The 14,587-nt window shown below is 50.5% G+C and overlaps 2 protein-coding genes across 3 annotated transcripts in view; one reads left to right on the top strand and one right to left on the bottom strand.

The window, feature by feature from the left end:
* The window catches only part of LOC138769242 (uncharacterized), a 26,578-nt gene extending 13,017 nt beyond the window's left edge, over nucleotides 1-13,561 (bottom strand). The window contains exon 1 of one of the 2 annotated variants that reach the window (XM_069947580.1): nucleotides 13,526-13,561. The gene's annotated coding sequence lies outside the window, so the exon portion shown is untranslated. The remainder of the gene's footprint in view (nucleotides 1-13,525) is intronic. The other variant, XM_069947581.1, reaches the window with a different exon arrangement.
* The window catches only part of LOC138769243 (phospholipase A2 inhibitor and Ly6/PLAUR domain-containing protein-like), a 40,071-nt gene that overhangs the window by 8,397 nt on the left and 17,087 nt on the right, over nucleotides 1-14,587 (top strand). The window lies entirely within an intron of this gene.

Below are 14,587 nucleotides of genomic sequence, written 5' to 3'. Positions count from 1 at the left end.
ATGGGCCCCAACCTTAAAGGGTTAATAAAGAGGCTGTTATGGCTAATTTTTCCAACGTTAAAAGAGGTGTCCTCAGTTTCATGGGTTAAAGGGGGGAGGGGGTGTGTTGGAGTAAGGGTGAAGTGGGGGGGGAGTGTTCGATAGGGGATAGACGAAGGGACTCAACAATACCTTAAAGGGGTTGTCCAGCAAAAAAAAAAAATTATTTCAAATCAACTGGTATCAGAAAGTTAAATAGATTTGTAATTTACTTCTATTTAAAAATATCAGGTCTTCCCATACTTATAAGCTACTGTATATCCTGCAGGAAGTGTTGTTTGTTTACATTCAGAAACAGTGCTCTCTACTGACATCTCTGGCGGAGTCAGGAACTGTCCTGACCAGGAGAGGTTTTCTATGGGGACTTGCTGCTGCTCTGGACAGTTCCTTACTCCGCCAGAGATGTCAGTAGAGAGCACTGTTTCTGAATGTAAACAAACAACACTTCCTGCAGGATATACAGTAGCTTATAAGTATGGGAAGACTTGAGATTTTTAAATAGAAGTAAATTACAAATCAATTTAACTTTCTGAAACCAGTTGATTTGAAAGAAAAAAAAAAATTCGCTGGACAACCCCTTTAACCTTTAGACGACCCAGGGCGTATAGTTACGCCATGGAAGTCTGTCCCCAGACGACCTAGGGCGTAACTGTACGCCCTGGGTGTTTCTCCCGCTATGAAGCGTGCTCCGGAGCGGAGCGCGCTTCATAGCAGGTGGGGGCCGGCCGCAATCAGCAGCCGGGACCTCACCGGCAATGACACGCTGCAGCGATCGCGCTGCCGCGTGTCATTAACTCCTTAAACGCCGCGATCGCGGCGCGACCGCGGCGTTTAAGTGTAAGTGACGGGGGGAGTCCCCTGTCACTTACCGATCGGGACCCCTGCAGTGTGACTGCAGGGGGTCCCGATCGGTAAAACGGGCCGCCGGAGCTCTCTCACCTGCCTCCGTGCGGTCCGATCGGCGATCTGCTACACTGAGCCTGCACAGGCAGGCTCAATGAGCAGAGCGCCGATAACACTGATCAATGCTATGCCTATGGCATAGCATTCATCAGTGTAAAAATCCAAGTAGTGAATGTAAAAGTCCCCCAAAGGGACTTCAAATGTGTAAAAAAAAAAAAGTTAAAAACACACACACACTACCCCAAAACCCCTCCCCCAATAAAAGTCTAAATCACCCCCCCTTTCCCATTATATAAATAAAACATATAAAAATAAATAAATAGATAAACATATAATATACCGTAGCGTGCGTAATTGTCCGATCTATTAAAATATAACAAGCGTCATTGCGAACGGTAAACGGCGTACACGAAAAGAGGGAAAAAAGTGCGCGGATTACCGATTTTATGTTACATTATATATATAAAAAAATTAATAAAAAGTGATCAAAACGTCCGATCTTCACAAATATGGTATTAATAAAAACTAGAGATCATGGCGGAAAATATTACACCCCATACAGCCCCGTAGGTGAAAAAATAAAACCGTTATAAGCGTCTCAATAGTCCCATTTTATTTATAATTAATTGCCAAAAAAAAGGATTTCATTTAAAAAAAATATATAACATTAGAGAATCTGCGTAAACCTGCATATGGTTGTGTTCGGACTGACCTATAGAGTAATGGTATCATGTCGCTTTTACCATATAGTGCATTACGTAGACACAGGAACCCCCCAAACGTTACCATATTGCATTCTTTTTTGCGATTTCACCAATTTATATCTTCATAAATAATATATTTGGGATTCCATCATACATGTTATGGTAAAATGAATGACGCCATTACAAAGTACAACTATTCCTGTAAAAAACAAGCACTTACATGGCCTGTAGATAAAAAACTGAAAGTGCTGGAGCTCTTAGAAGGGGAGGAGGGAAAAACGGAAACACTAAGATCAAAATTTGCGCGGTCCACTGGGTCATTTTGGGCCTGGTCCTCAAAGGGTTAAGTCAAGGTTCTGTTGTGTGCAGGTGAAATTCCCTTTGTGCTTTGCTCTGAACACGTCAGCGCTAGGTCTTCAACCTGTGTAGGGATGATGCAGTCTCTTCTGTTGGAGCAGGGATGATGCAGTCTCTTCTGCTACTATATATATATGTATATAATCTGGCACAGCTTTGGTTTGGTGGCTCAGGAGTCAGGTGGAAGTTGCAGGCAAGTTAAGGTGGACTCCTTTTAATTCATAGAGGATGGTAAATTGAGGTGAACAGGCTGAGCCTTGGAACGAGGTCAAAATGTTCATCCAGGGGCGAGCACAGTGGTTAAGCACAGGCTCTTTAGTAGGGTCATTGGGGCCCTTAAAGTAGACTGGCTCCGCTAGAATGGGGGCCAGAATGTGCTGCCCCCTTTATAGGAGGGCCGGAGCAGGGCCGCAGGAGTATGTGGAGGCCCGCATGACTGGGGTTTGGAGGAGGCACGCAAGGGACGTAAGGGGGGGGGCGGAGCTTAATTGATAAAAGGGGGTAGTGTTGGGCGGCAAGTCATTCGGCGGGAAGGATCCAGAGCAGTCGGACCTCCTGCGCTTACCTCTCCTGTCATGGCCGACGTAGCAGACCTCCTGGAGCGGCTCAGGGCCGCGGCTGGCAACACGGATGCGGCCTGGCTGCAGGAGCGATTGCGGGAGCTCCTGGATGAGGTTCCGTCCGGGTCCCGGTCCCCTGTCCTTTTCACCTCCACCGCTCTCCCCCCCAGCCCTCTCCCTCACTCACCTCCCCCTCCTTCCTCCTCTCCGCCAACCCCCCCTCCCGCCCCGGCAGCGCGGCGCGGCACCCGCCGCACGCGACCTCCTGCTCGTTTGAGCCCGGAGCAGGAGGCCCTTAGATCCAGGCGGCGCCAGCGGAGCCCCTCCAGGGACCCTCCGGGCCGGGTCCTGCGGCCTACAGCCTCCGGCAGACGGGCCCGGTCCGTGAGGAATCCGCAGAGGCGGCCTGGGTCCACGGCACGGCGCAGGTCTCCTCCCGTTAGGGGGGCGGGGCTTGGGCCTGCTTCTTCTCCGGTCCCCTGCATCACTACGGCGGCGCGCCCCGGCGATGCTCCGGTCGGGCCGCCGGCTTTCCCACATAGATCTCCGCCGGGCAGTGGTCGCCCAGGCGGGCCCCGGTCCCGGGTCTCCAGCATGGTGGTGGATGTGAGCGGGGTGCCAGGCCAGGCAGCCACCCAACAACGGCCACAGTCGGTGGCTCGCGGTCCCCAGGCGGACCTTGCTGCGGCAGCTGGTCGGCCTGACTCTGGCTGCTCATCGTGCCGGGGGTGTGGCGAATCCAGGCAGTCGGCCTCCTCGGGGGTTCCAGGACGGAGTGACCAGCGGTTGGATGCTTCGCAGCCGGCTGGTGGGCCCACAGCACCTACGCAGCCTGGTGAGTGTGTGTCTTTGTCCTATCCGTTTCCACCGATATTAATGTCACAGGGTGTAGAGGTTAGGTCCCCGGTGGGTTCCCCGGCCCCCTCTGCTAGTGGGTTGGGGGTGGGGGTTGGCAGACAGGGGGACAGTATTAGTGAGCTGTTGGGTAGTGTTCGTGAGCTGTTGTCCCGCTGTGGGTCGGGCGCGGGGCAGGGTGGGGGGGTGTCTCCGGTGTCGGCGTGGGTCCGGGAACAGAGGGACATAGGGGCCGGTACGGTGGGAGAGAGTCGGAGCGGGGTGGTCCCTTGCAGCGGTGGGGTGGCAGTGTCGGTGCAGACTGAGCAGGAAAAGGAGGAGCAGGTGCGGTTGGATGATAGAGCTAAGGGGGAGGTTTACGTCTGCTTCGAGGGACCGTTGGGGTCTCACTTGAAGAAGGAGACTCGTGAAAAGATATGGAAGGACGAATATGTGGAAATATTTTCGCTCCTTCCTCTTGAAAAATTTAACTTAGACAAGGGCAAAAAGGAGGATAGCAAGAAGGAAGAGGAGGAGAAGAGGAGGTGGCGGCTGATTCCCCAGATATTTAGTAATTGGCTGCAGGCGTTCGCCATTTTGGCGAGCGTTATAGGGGAGAAGGCGCCGGAACATTGTTCCGCCCTTTTCTGTTATTTGGATGCCATTGGGGAGGCTCATCGTACGTACGGCGGCCAGGCTTGGCTCCGCTACGATGAGCAATTCAGACAGCGGAAGGCAATCAGGCCGAGTATTAGATGGGACCACAAGGATATAGGCCTTTGGCTCCGGGTTATGGCCCCGACACGGTATGGGACCCCCTTTCAGGGTGGGGCCGGCGCGGCCGGCCAGACGGGTGGCTCTGGGTCGTCCTTCCAGCCCGGTCAGCAGGGGGGGCAGAAGTCAGGGGTGTGCTGGCAGTTTAATGAAGGGCAGTGTAAATGGGGTTACAGCTGCCGTTTTAAACATGCCTGTTCCATTTGCAACGGGACCACTCATGGGTCCGCAAAGTGTTTTAAAAGGGGGCGGGGTAGGGGGTCAGGGCCAGGTAATACCCAAGGGGGTGACGCCGGTGAACCTACCCGCGATGCTCCCCCATCTAAATAGATTTCCTGACAGGCAGAAGGCGGAGCTGTTGGTAGCAGGTTTTCGTGATGGTTTTGTTATCCCCCCTCCATCCCATCATGTCCCGTCTTCATTAAAGAACCTTAAGTCGGCGTACCAGTATCCATGGGTGGTTAGTGAGAAGTTGGCAAAGGAGGTGGCCCTTGGGAGAATGGCTGGCCCATATGCTTCTCCTCCTATGGTGGGTTTGATAGTTTCCCCCTTGGGAGTGGTGCCCAAGAGGGAACCTAACAAGTTCCGGCTCATTCACCACCTGTCACACCCTAGGGGATGTTCGGTTAATGACGGTATAGACCCGGACTTGTGCTCCGTGGTCTATACCTCGTTTGATGCGGCATTGAAGTGGGTCAGGGTTTACGGGAGGGGAGCATTGCTGGCAAAGACAGATGTTGAGTCGGCCTTCCGGCTTTTACCGGTGCATCCTGAGAGTGTCCGGCTGCTGGGATGCCATTGGGACGGTGCTTATTTTGTGGATCGATGCCTGCCCATGGGATGTTCCATCTCATGTGCATATTTCGAGGCCTTCAGTACATTTCTGGAGTGGGTGGTGAGGGACGTGGCCGGGGTCGCGTCCCTTATCCACTACCTGGATGATTTCTTATGCATCGGTCCTTCTGGCTCTCCCATCTGCCGGTCATTGTTGGGTACTGTGGAATGGGTAGCCAGTTCTTTTGGTGTCCCTTTAGCACCGGACAAGACGGAGGGCCCCTCAACTGAGCTGTCGTTTTTGGGAATCACGATTGATTCCGCAGCGTTGGAATGCAGGCTGCCGGAGGACAAGCTCCAGGCTTTGCGGCAGGAGATCGGACGGATGTCCGGTCGGAGGAAGGTGCAGTTGAGGGAATTGCAGTCACTCTTAGGGAAGTTGAATTTTGCCTGCAGAATTATCCCTATGGGGAGGGTGTTCTGCCGGAGGATGGCGGCCGCCACGTCCGGTATAACGGCTCCTCATCATTATGTTCGCCTTACTAGGGAGCATAGGGATGATTTGGGGGTGTGGTCTTCTTTTTTAGAGCAGTACAATGGTAGATCCCTGGTGATGTCGGAGGTCATGGATAGTGCTGACTTCGACCTCTTTACTGATGCGGCGGGGAGCGGAGGTTTTGGTGCCTACTGCCAAGGGCAGTGGTGCGCCGCACAATGGCCGCCCGGATGGGTCGGCTCAGCGTTGGGGCGGAACCTGGCCTTCCTAGAACTATTCCCCATTGTGGTCTCAGTGTTTCTCTGGGGGGGGAAGTTTAGGAATAGGAAGGTCAGGTTTCATTGCGATAACATGGCAGTAGTGGCAGCCATTAACAATTTGACTGCATCATCTCCTCCAGTGGTTCGGCTGATTCGGTGTTTGGTGTTGGAATGCTTGAAGTTGAATGCCTGGGTGGTTGCGGTACACGTGCCGGGAGTCCTTAATTCAATTGCCGATTCTCTTTCCCGCTCACAGTTTGTCCGATTTCGGGAGCTGGCGCCGGAGGCGGAGGCCCAGGGGCTGGAGTGTCCGGGACATCTATGGGAGCTGGGCTTCGAGCGGCAGGGCACTTGATTCAGGCTTCCCTGGCCACGGGTACGTGGACGTCCTACACGTCAACATGGGAGGTGTGGGAAGGTTGGTGTGCGGGTTTTGGGGAGGTGAAGTCTGATGAGGATAGGGGGCTGGCTCTGCTGTGTTGGTTGGGGGATATGTCTGTTTCAGGGTGGTCAGTGGCTAGAATGAATAGGGTGTTGGCAGGGTTGGCTTTTGGTTTTAAGCTGCGGGGTTATAAGGATGTGACGAAGGATTTCCTGGTGGTGCAGGCAGCTAAGGGTTTTCGGAGGGGGAGAGTGTCTCGGGATGCGCGGCGGCCGGTTTGTTTTCCGTTGTTGGAGCGGTTGGGGGAGCAGACTGGGCGGGTGTGTAGTTCTGGTTATGAAGGGGTGCTTTTTAAATTGGCTTTCTCGTTGGCCTTTTTCGGGGCATTACGGATTGGTGAACTGGTGGCTCCGAGTGGAAAGCGGTTGGGGGGTCTGTTGAGAGAGGACGTGGTGTTGCATCCGCATGGGGTGGAATTCTGGATCCGTAAAGCTAAAACTGATCAGGGCGGCGCGGGTCGTCGGGTTTGGTTGGGTGAGATATTGGGGTCGGATATGTGTCCGTTGCGGTGCTTGAGGGCGTTCGTGGGGTTGCGTCCGGCTGGGGTGCCCCCGTTGTTATGTCATGCGGATGGGGCATACTTGTCCCGCTACCAGTTCACGGTGGTTTTTAGACGTTGCTTGGGGGAATTGGGGCTGGATGCGTCGCGGTTTGCCCCTCATTCCTTCAGAATAGGGGCGGCAACTGAGGCCGCCGGGTGGGGTCTGGGGGTTGATGTAGTTAAGAGGATTGGGCGTTGGGAATCTGAGCGGTTTAAGTCTTATGTGCGGCCGCACTTAGCTTGAGAGTGGGACTTGTATGGTTTGGAGGGGTCTAAGGGTTTTTTTGTCATGTTTTCTTTCTCTCGTTGCAGTTAGAGCTCCCTGTCTGGTGTGGATCTTTGGCCATTCGTATGTGGCCAGAGGGGCCCGGCGTGCGGATGTGCGTCCGAACGGGAGGCAACTCGGGTTCTCGAGGGATGTTGCGGTACTGCGGTGGCTGGGTTTTGGTGGTATGGTTTGGAGCAGAGTTTTGCCCGAGTTGCAGCGCTTCGTGGGGTTGGATAGAGTTCCCGATGTGTTGGTGCTCCACGTTGGGGGCAACGATTTGGGAGTGCGGCCCATGCGGGAGTTGGTTCGGGATATTAAGAATGACCTCTTTAGGATCTGGACCCAATACCCGGGCCTGATCACAGTCTGGTCCGATATTGTACCTCGGTCAACGTGGCGTACAGCGAGATCGGTGGAGAGGCTTAATAAGGCCAGGATAAAGGTGAACAGGGCGGTGTCTGGTTTTGTTATCCGGAACGGGGAGGTGGCTGTGCGGCATGTTGATCTGGAGTCGAGAGGTGAGGAGTATTGGATACGTGATGGTGTGCATCTCAATGCAGTGGGTATGGATCTATGGGCGTTGGCTTTGCAAGAAGGTGTGGAGAGGGCCCTGTGGGTTTGGGGTAACTCGCATGCTTGAGGGGGTCAAGGCCTGCTCGCTGTGGCGGGGGGGGTCCTTGTAGTTGGAGGTAAATTGGCGGGGGGATGGGGGGATCAGCCTGGGTATGACCCTCCTCCTCATTTCTGAAGTTGAATAAAAGGGTGGTCTGGCGCAATTGGACTCTCAAGTAAGGTGTATCACCGGAGAGTTGGTGGTTGGCATGGGAGCCATATTTGGCTTGGTGTTCCTGAGTCGGGCAGGCGGCTGGGGGCAAAGTAGAGTTAACCGTTGGTTTGTGTGGGCGTCAGACATATGTAGCTACAAGGACCTCCCTCGAGGGTTATGCTAGTATAGCACTCAGTAGTTAGTTAATTATGTTCTTGCATTATTATTGTTTTTCCTATGTTTTGAGTTATGTCAATAAACATTGGCTGCTGTGGCCATTATTAGCCAAACGGTGGTGGTGTCAATTTTTGGTGGAGAGGGGGGCGGAGGGTTGGAGGCTAAAGGGGTATTGAGTTTGGTATTGTGGTGTATGGAGGCCGTACTCTGCAATACCAAAGTCATGCTCTCTGGCTGAGTGCTGTATGGCAGACCGCTGGGGATCTCACAGTAACCGGGAATCCCAGTGACCGAGCATGTCACCTGACTCCTGGGATTGTTTTAGTCCTGTGATTTAAATAAAGCTGTGGCCATCTTAACACCAAAAAGTGTGTATTGTGTCTTTATTCCATAGTTTGTATTTATTGTTGTTGGAGTGGCTTCAAGGGAAAGCGAGGGTCCATCCCATATCCAAAAGTCATGATGCAGTAACTTAAAGCGACTCTGTCCCCACAATCTGACCCCCCCAAACCGCTTGTACCTTTGAGTAGCTGCTTTTAATCCAAGATCTGTCCTGCGGTCGTTCGGCAGGTGATGCAGTTATTGTCATAAAAAAATTACTTTTAAAATTGCAGCTCCGTGCCCTACGGGCGTATCTGTGCCCTAACTTTGCACCACCCCTCCGTCCCTCCTCCCCACCCTCTTTATCATTAGGAATACTCCAGGCAGATTGCATCCTATTCGCCACCTGTGTTACCACAGCACATGGGCTGGATCGTTAGGACACCTGCGCAATGTTCAGACAGAAGTAAATGTTCCAGTGGCATTCCTAATGATGAAGAGGGTGGGAGGAGGGACGGAGGGTTGGTGCAAAGTTAGGGCACAGATACGCCCGTAGGGCACGGAGCTGCAATTTTAAAAGTAATTTTTTATTACAATAACTGCATCACCTGCCAAACAGACCCAGGACAGATCTTGGATTAAAAGCAGCTATCCGAAGGTACAAGTGGTTTGGGGGGTCAGATTGTGGGTACAGAGTCACTTTAATTCTGCTTGTACAGGCTCTGTAGTCCTTAGCATGGAGGGAGAGAGAGACAGAGAGAGAAAGAAAGAGATAGAGAGAGAGAGACACACACACACACAGAATGTCCCTGGGATAGCTGTACCCTGTGCCTGAGAGGTTTCCTGTCTGTGGAAAATCTGGTTACACAGAAGAATTGAGTAGGTTTTAGCAGTTTAGAGTTATTGGCAGGTACTGTATGTGGTCATTATCTGGTTAACAAGAGATCAGACACCGCCCACAGGACCCAGATAACAGCAGACACTACCCACAGGACACACATAACATCAGACACTGCCCACAAGACACAAATAACAGCAGACACTGCCCACAGGACCCAGATAACAGCAGACACTGCCCACAGGACCCAGATAACAGCAGACACTGCCCACAGGACACAGATAACAGCAGACACTGCCCACAGGACACAGATAACAGCAGACACTGCCCACAGGACACAGATAACATCAGACACTGCCCACAGGACACAGATAACAGCAGACACCGCCCACAGGACACAGATAACAGCAGACACTACCCACAGGACACAGATAACATCAGACACTGCCCACAGGACACAGATAACATCACAAACTATTCACAGGACCCAGATAACAGCAGACACTGCCCACAGGAAACAGATAACAGCAGACACTGCCCACAGGAAACAGATAACAGCAGACACTGCCCACAGGACACAGATAACATCAGACACTGCCCACAGGACCCAGATAACATCACAAACTATTCACAGGACCCAGATAACAGCAGACACTGCCCACAGGACACACATAACATCAGACACTGCCCACAGGACACAGATAACAGCAGACACTGCCCACAGGACCCAGATAACAGCAGACACTGCCCACAGGACACAGATAACAGCAGACACTGCCCACAGGACCCAGATAACAGCAGACACTGCCCACAGGACACAGATAACAGCAGACACTGCCCACAGGACCCAGATAACAGCAGACACTGCCCACAGGACACAGATAACAGCAGACCCGCCCACAGGACCCAGATAACAGCAGATACCATCCACTAGAAACAGATAACATCAGACACTGTTCAAAGGACACAAATAACATCAAACACCGTCCACAGGACACAGATAACATCAGACACTGTTCAGAGGAAACAGATAACAGCAGACACTGTCCACAGGACACAGATAACATCAGACACTGTTCACAGGACACAGATAACATCAGACACTGTCCACAGGACACAGATAACATCAGACACTGTTCACAGGACCCAGATAACATCAGACACTGTTCACAGGACCCAGATAACAGCAGACACTGCCCACAGGACACAGATAACATCAGACACTGTTCACAGGACCCAGATAACATCAGACACTGTTCACAGGACCCAGATAACAGCAGACACTGCCCACAGGACACAGATAACAGCAGACACCGCCCACAGGACCCAGATAACATCAGACACTGTTCACAGGACCCAGATAACAGCAGACACTGTCCACAGGACACAGATAACATCAGACACCCTCCACAGGACACAGATAACATCAGACACTGCCCACAGGACACAGATAACAGCAGACACCGCCCACAGTACCCAGATAACAGCAGATACCATCCACTAGACACAGATAACATCAGACACTGTTCACAGGACCCAGATAACATCATACACTGTTCAAAGGACACAAATAACATCAAACACCGTCCACAGGACACAGATAACATCAGACACTGTTCAGAGGAAACAGATAACATCACACACTGTTCACAGGACACATAACATCAGACACTGTTCAGAGGAAACAGATAACATCACACACTGTTCACAGGACACATAACATGAGACACCCTCCACAGGACACAAATAACATCAGACACTGCCCACAGGACACAGATAACATGAGACACCCTCCACAGGACACAGATAGCATCAGCCACTGTCCACAGGACACAGATACCATCAGCCACTGTCCACAGGAAACAAATAACATCAGACACTGTCCACAGGACACAGATAACATCAGACACCTCCACAGGACACAGATAACATCAGACACCTCCACAGGACACAGATTACATCAGACACCGTCCACAGGACACAGATAACATCAGACACTGTCCACAGATAACATCAGACACCGTCCACAGGACACAGATAACATCAGACACTGTCCACAGGACACAGATAACATCAGACACCGTCCACAGGACACAGATAACATCAGACACTGTCCACAGATAACATCAGACACCGTCCACAGGACACAGATAACATCAGACACTGTCCACAGGACACAGATAACATCAGACACTGTCCACAGGACACAGATAACATCAGACACCGTCCACAGGACACAGATAACATCAGACACTGCCCACAGGACACAGATAACATCAGACACTGTCCACAGGACACAAATGACATCCGACACCGTCCACAGGACACAGATAACATCAGACACTGTCCACAGGACACAAATGACATCCGACACCGTCCACAGGACACAGATAACATCAGACACCTCCACAGGACACAGATAACATCAGACACTGCCCACAGGACACAGATAACATCAGACACTGTCTATAGAACACAGATAACATCAGACACTTCCCACAGGACACAGATAACATCAGACACTGTACACAGGACACAGGTAACATCAGACACTGTCCACAGGACACAGAAGAGGATACTGTAGTGGCCAACAGGGCCTATTCCATGGTGATGTGGCTAAATCCTTGGTGTACAGCCACAGCCTCAGACCCAATGAGGTCAGCCACAGCCTGGTAGTACTACTTCCATAGAACCTGATGTGGCGGCACCAGGCCTGCAGCATGGTGACTCTCTGGGCCTCCTCTGGATCCTGAGGTTCTCCCTCGGTGGAGACTGTATCTACTGTATCAGAAAAGTCCCTCTGGATGTTGATACTATACATCAGCCTGGAAGGCGCTGTGGGAAGTTTTAGTGTAGTTCCCGATACAACCCTTGGTGGCAGCAGAGAGGCCATGTCACCCCCTCACTGTTGCCAGTCAATGTAAAACATTGCAGTAGGGATGTAGCAGAGCCGAGCACAGTTACCACAGGGCTGCAGGTCGTAGTATATAATCTTGCAGACATGAAACTGAAAATAGCACATTCAGCTCTGCTACATCTGTAGGTTTTGCTTAGCCTTATTTTGTAGAAATTGTTGCAAAATGAAATAACAGAAGCAAATGTGAGCAGAGCCGTCCCCAACCAATCAGTATACGGGGCTATACACGGAGCCTTGATGTGGTTGCATCTAACAAGTACAACATAAAGCTTCCACAGCCTGAAGTTATGTTATGCTAGTACTATACAGGGCACATGAGGCTTGTTTGTTCAAACTGGTTATAGATTACGGGTCTTTGAGTTTTTCTTCAAGACTCTCACATTACTTCTCTATGTTTCCCAGTATCTACATGTAGAATGGACTGAAAATTCCTCCTGGTATTAAAGTGTCACTGTCACTTTAAAAATGTTTTGACATGTCATAGAGACATCATAGAGACATGGCATAGAGACATCATAGAGACATGTCATAGAAACATCATAGAGACATGTCATAGAGACATCATAGAGACATGTCATAGAGACATCATAGAGACATGGCATAGAGACATCATAGAGACATGTCATAGAAACATCATAGAGACATGTCATAGAGACATCATAGAGACATGGCATAGAGACATCATAGAGACATGTCATAGAGACATCATAGAGACATGTCATAGAAACATCATAGAGACATGGCATAGAGACATCATAGAGACATGTCATAGAAACATCATAGAGACGTCATAGAGACAGCATAGAGACATGGCATAGAGACATCATAGAGACATGTCATAGAAACATCATAGAGACATGTCATAGAGACATGTCATAGAGACATCATAGAGACGTGTCATAGAGACATGTCATAGAGACATCATAGAGACATGTCATAGAAACATCATAGAGACATGTCATAGAGACATCATAGAGACGTGTCATAGAGACATGTCTTAGACGCGTACCAATGGGGAGAACGAGCGGGGAGAGTTAGAATATATATGTCCTACTGTTTTCACTAACGGGAGCAGTATGCACTGCAGCACAGTCCTCTCCGCGCTCGTTCTCCCGATTGGTGCAGGTCTGAACACTCAGACTCGGACCGATCAAAACTTTTGACACGTCTCTATGATTCTCTATAACATGTCAAATGTTTTTTAAAACAACAGTGACACTTTAAGTTTTAACAGAATGCCATCCCATGTTATGTGCTGCTGTGGGGTCCATGTTATGTACTGCTATCGGGCCCCATGTTATGTGCTGCTATCGGCCCCCATGTTATGTACTGCTATCGGGCCCCATGTTATGTGCTGCTATCGGCCCCCATGTTATGTGCTGCTATCGGGCCCCATGTTATGTGCTGCTATCGGCCCCCATGTTATGTACTGCTATCGGGCCCCATGTTATGTGCTGCTATCGGGCCCCTTTCCTTTTCAGCCTTGAACGTTATATTTGACAAACAAGATCTTAATGAAACGTCACAAATATAGTCGAAGAAAAAGAAAGTTACCTTAGACTTCAGCGATGACGGAACTTCAGTCACTTCTTCAGATCTTATGAAAGTAAAATAGAGTAGTCTAGTAGTTTATTGAGTGGGAGAAACTACAGGTCACAGAATGCCCCTCCCCTGTAACCTACACAAGACGCCTGTAGAGGTTCCTGTCACCATGACCCCTGTGGTCTCCGACTCTTTGTAAAATATTCATCTGTATAGACCTTATAGATGGAGTTAAAGGGGTACACCTATCTATGTTTAGTATAAACAAAAAATATTTTCGCAGAACGGCACTGTGTAGGCTCAAGGCTCAAGTTGGGTGCACAGCCTCACGGTCCCAGACCCAGGTCCCGATGTCGATCTAACAAAAATGAAGAAAAAGCGTCACTCCGGACTTAGTGAATAAAAAGTGGTTTGGTTTATTCACCCAACATGCAACGTTTCAATCTTCTCAATGAGATCTTTTTCAAGCAATGGCTTCAAAAATGATCTCATTGAGAAGATTGAAACGTTGCATGTTGGGTAAATAAACCAAATCTATTTTTATTCATTAAGTCCGGAGTGACGCCTTTTCTTCATTTTTATTTTATCTATGTTTAATACATTTCTTTAAAGTGGAACTATCTAACAAATCTAACCCGCTGATATGTCCCTATTGCACAGGAGACGCCAAGAATGGTGGTATGTCTCTTATCTTTCTCCTCGGCGCCATTCTGGTGCAGTTACTAGTTTGCTTCATAGTCCGGTAAGACCATTAGGAGCACTGCCGTCCCCATAGCACCAACCCCGCCCATCTCTAATCATAGTCAATAGAGCGGGTGGTCGGCCAGACAGGGGCAGATTTATGCTATGGGTGCCCCAATACTCCTGATGGTTCCCAATCCCATGTTCTTTCCTAGTACAGCTCTGTACAGAGCAGGGTCTTGCATACCCCCCCCTCCCACTGGAGCGCCCCCCCCCTCCCCCTTCCCCTACAGTGAGTGGGGATTGCTGTAACCACTTGCTCTGCTTCTAGCACAAGGCTTAACCAGGCCCACAGCACCTCTAGTTTAGTGTTCTAATGTTCAGCCCTCCCAC

The sequence above is a fragment of the Dendropsophus ebraccatus genome, chromosome 12, assembly GCF_027789765.1.
Source record: "Dendropsophus ebraccatus isolate aDenEbr1 chromosome 12, aDenEbr1.pat, whole genome shotgun sequence".
Lineage (NCBI taxonomy): Eukaryota > Metazoa > Chordata > Amphibia > Anura > Hylidae > Dendropsophus > Dendropsophus ebraccatus.
This window is presented reverse-complemented; position numbering and strand designations above follow the sequence as displayed.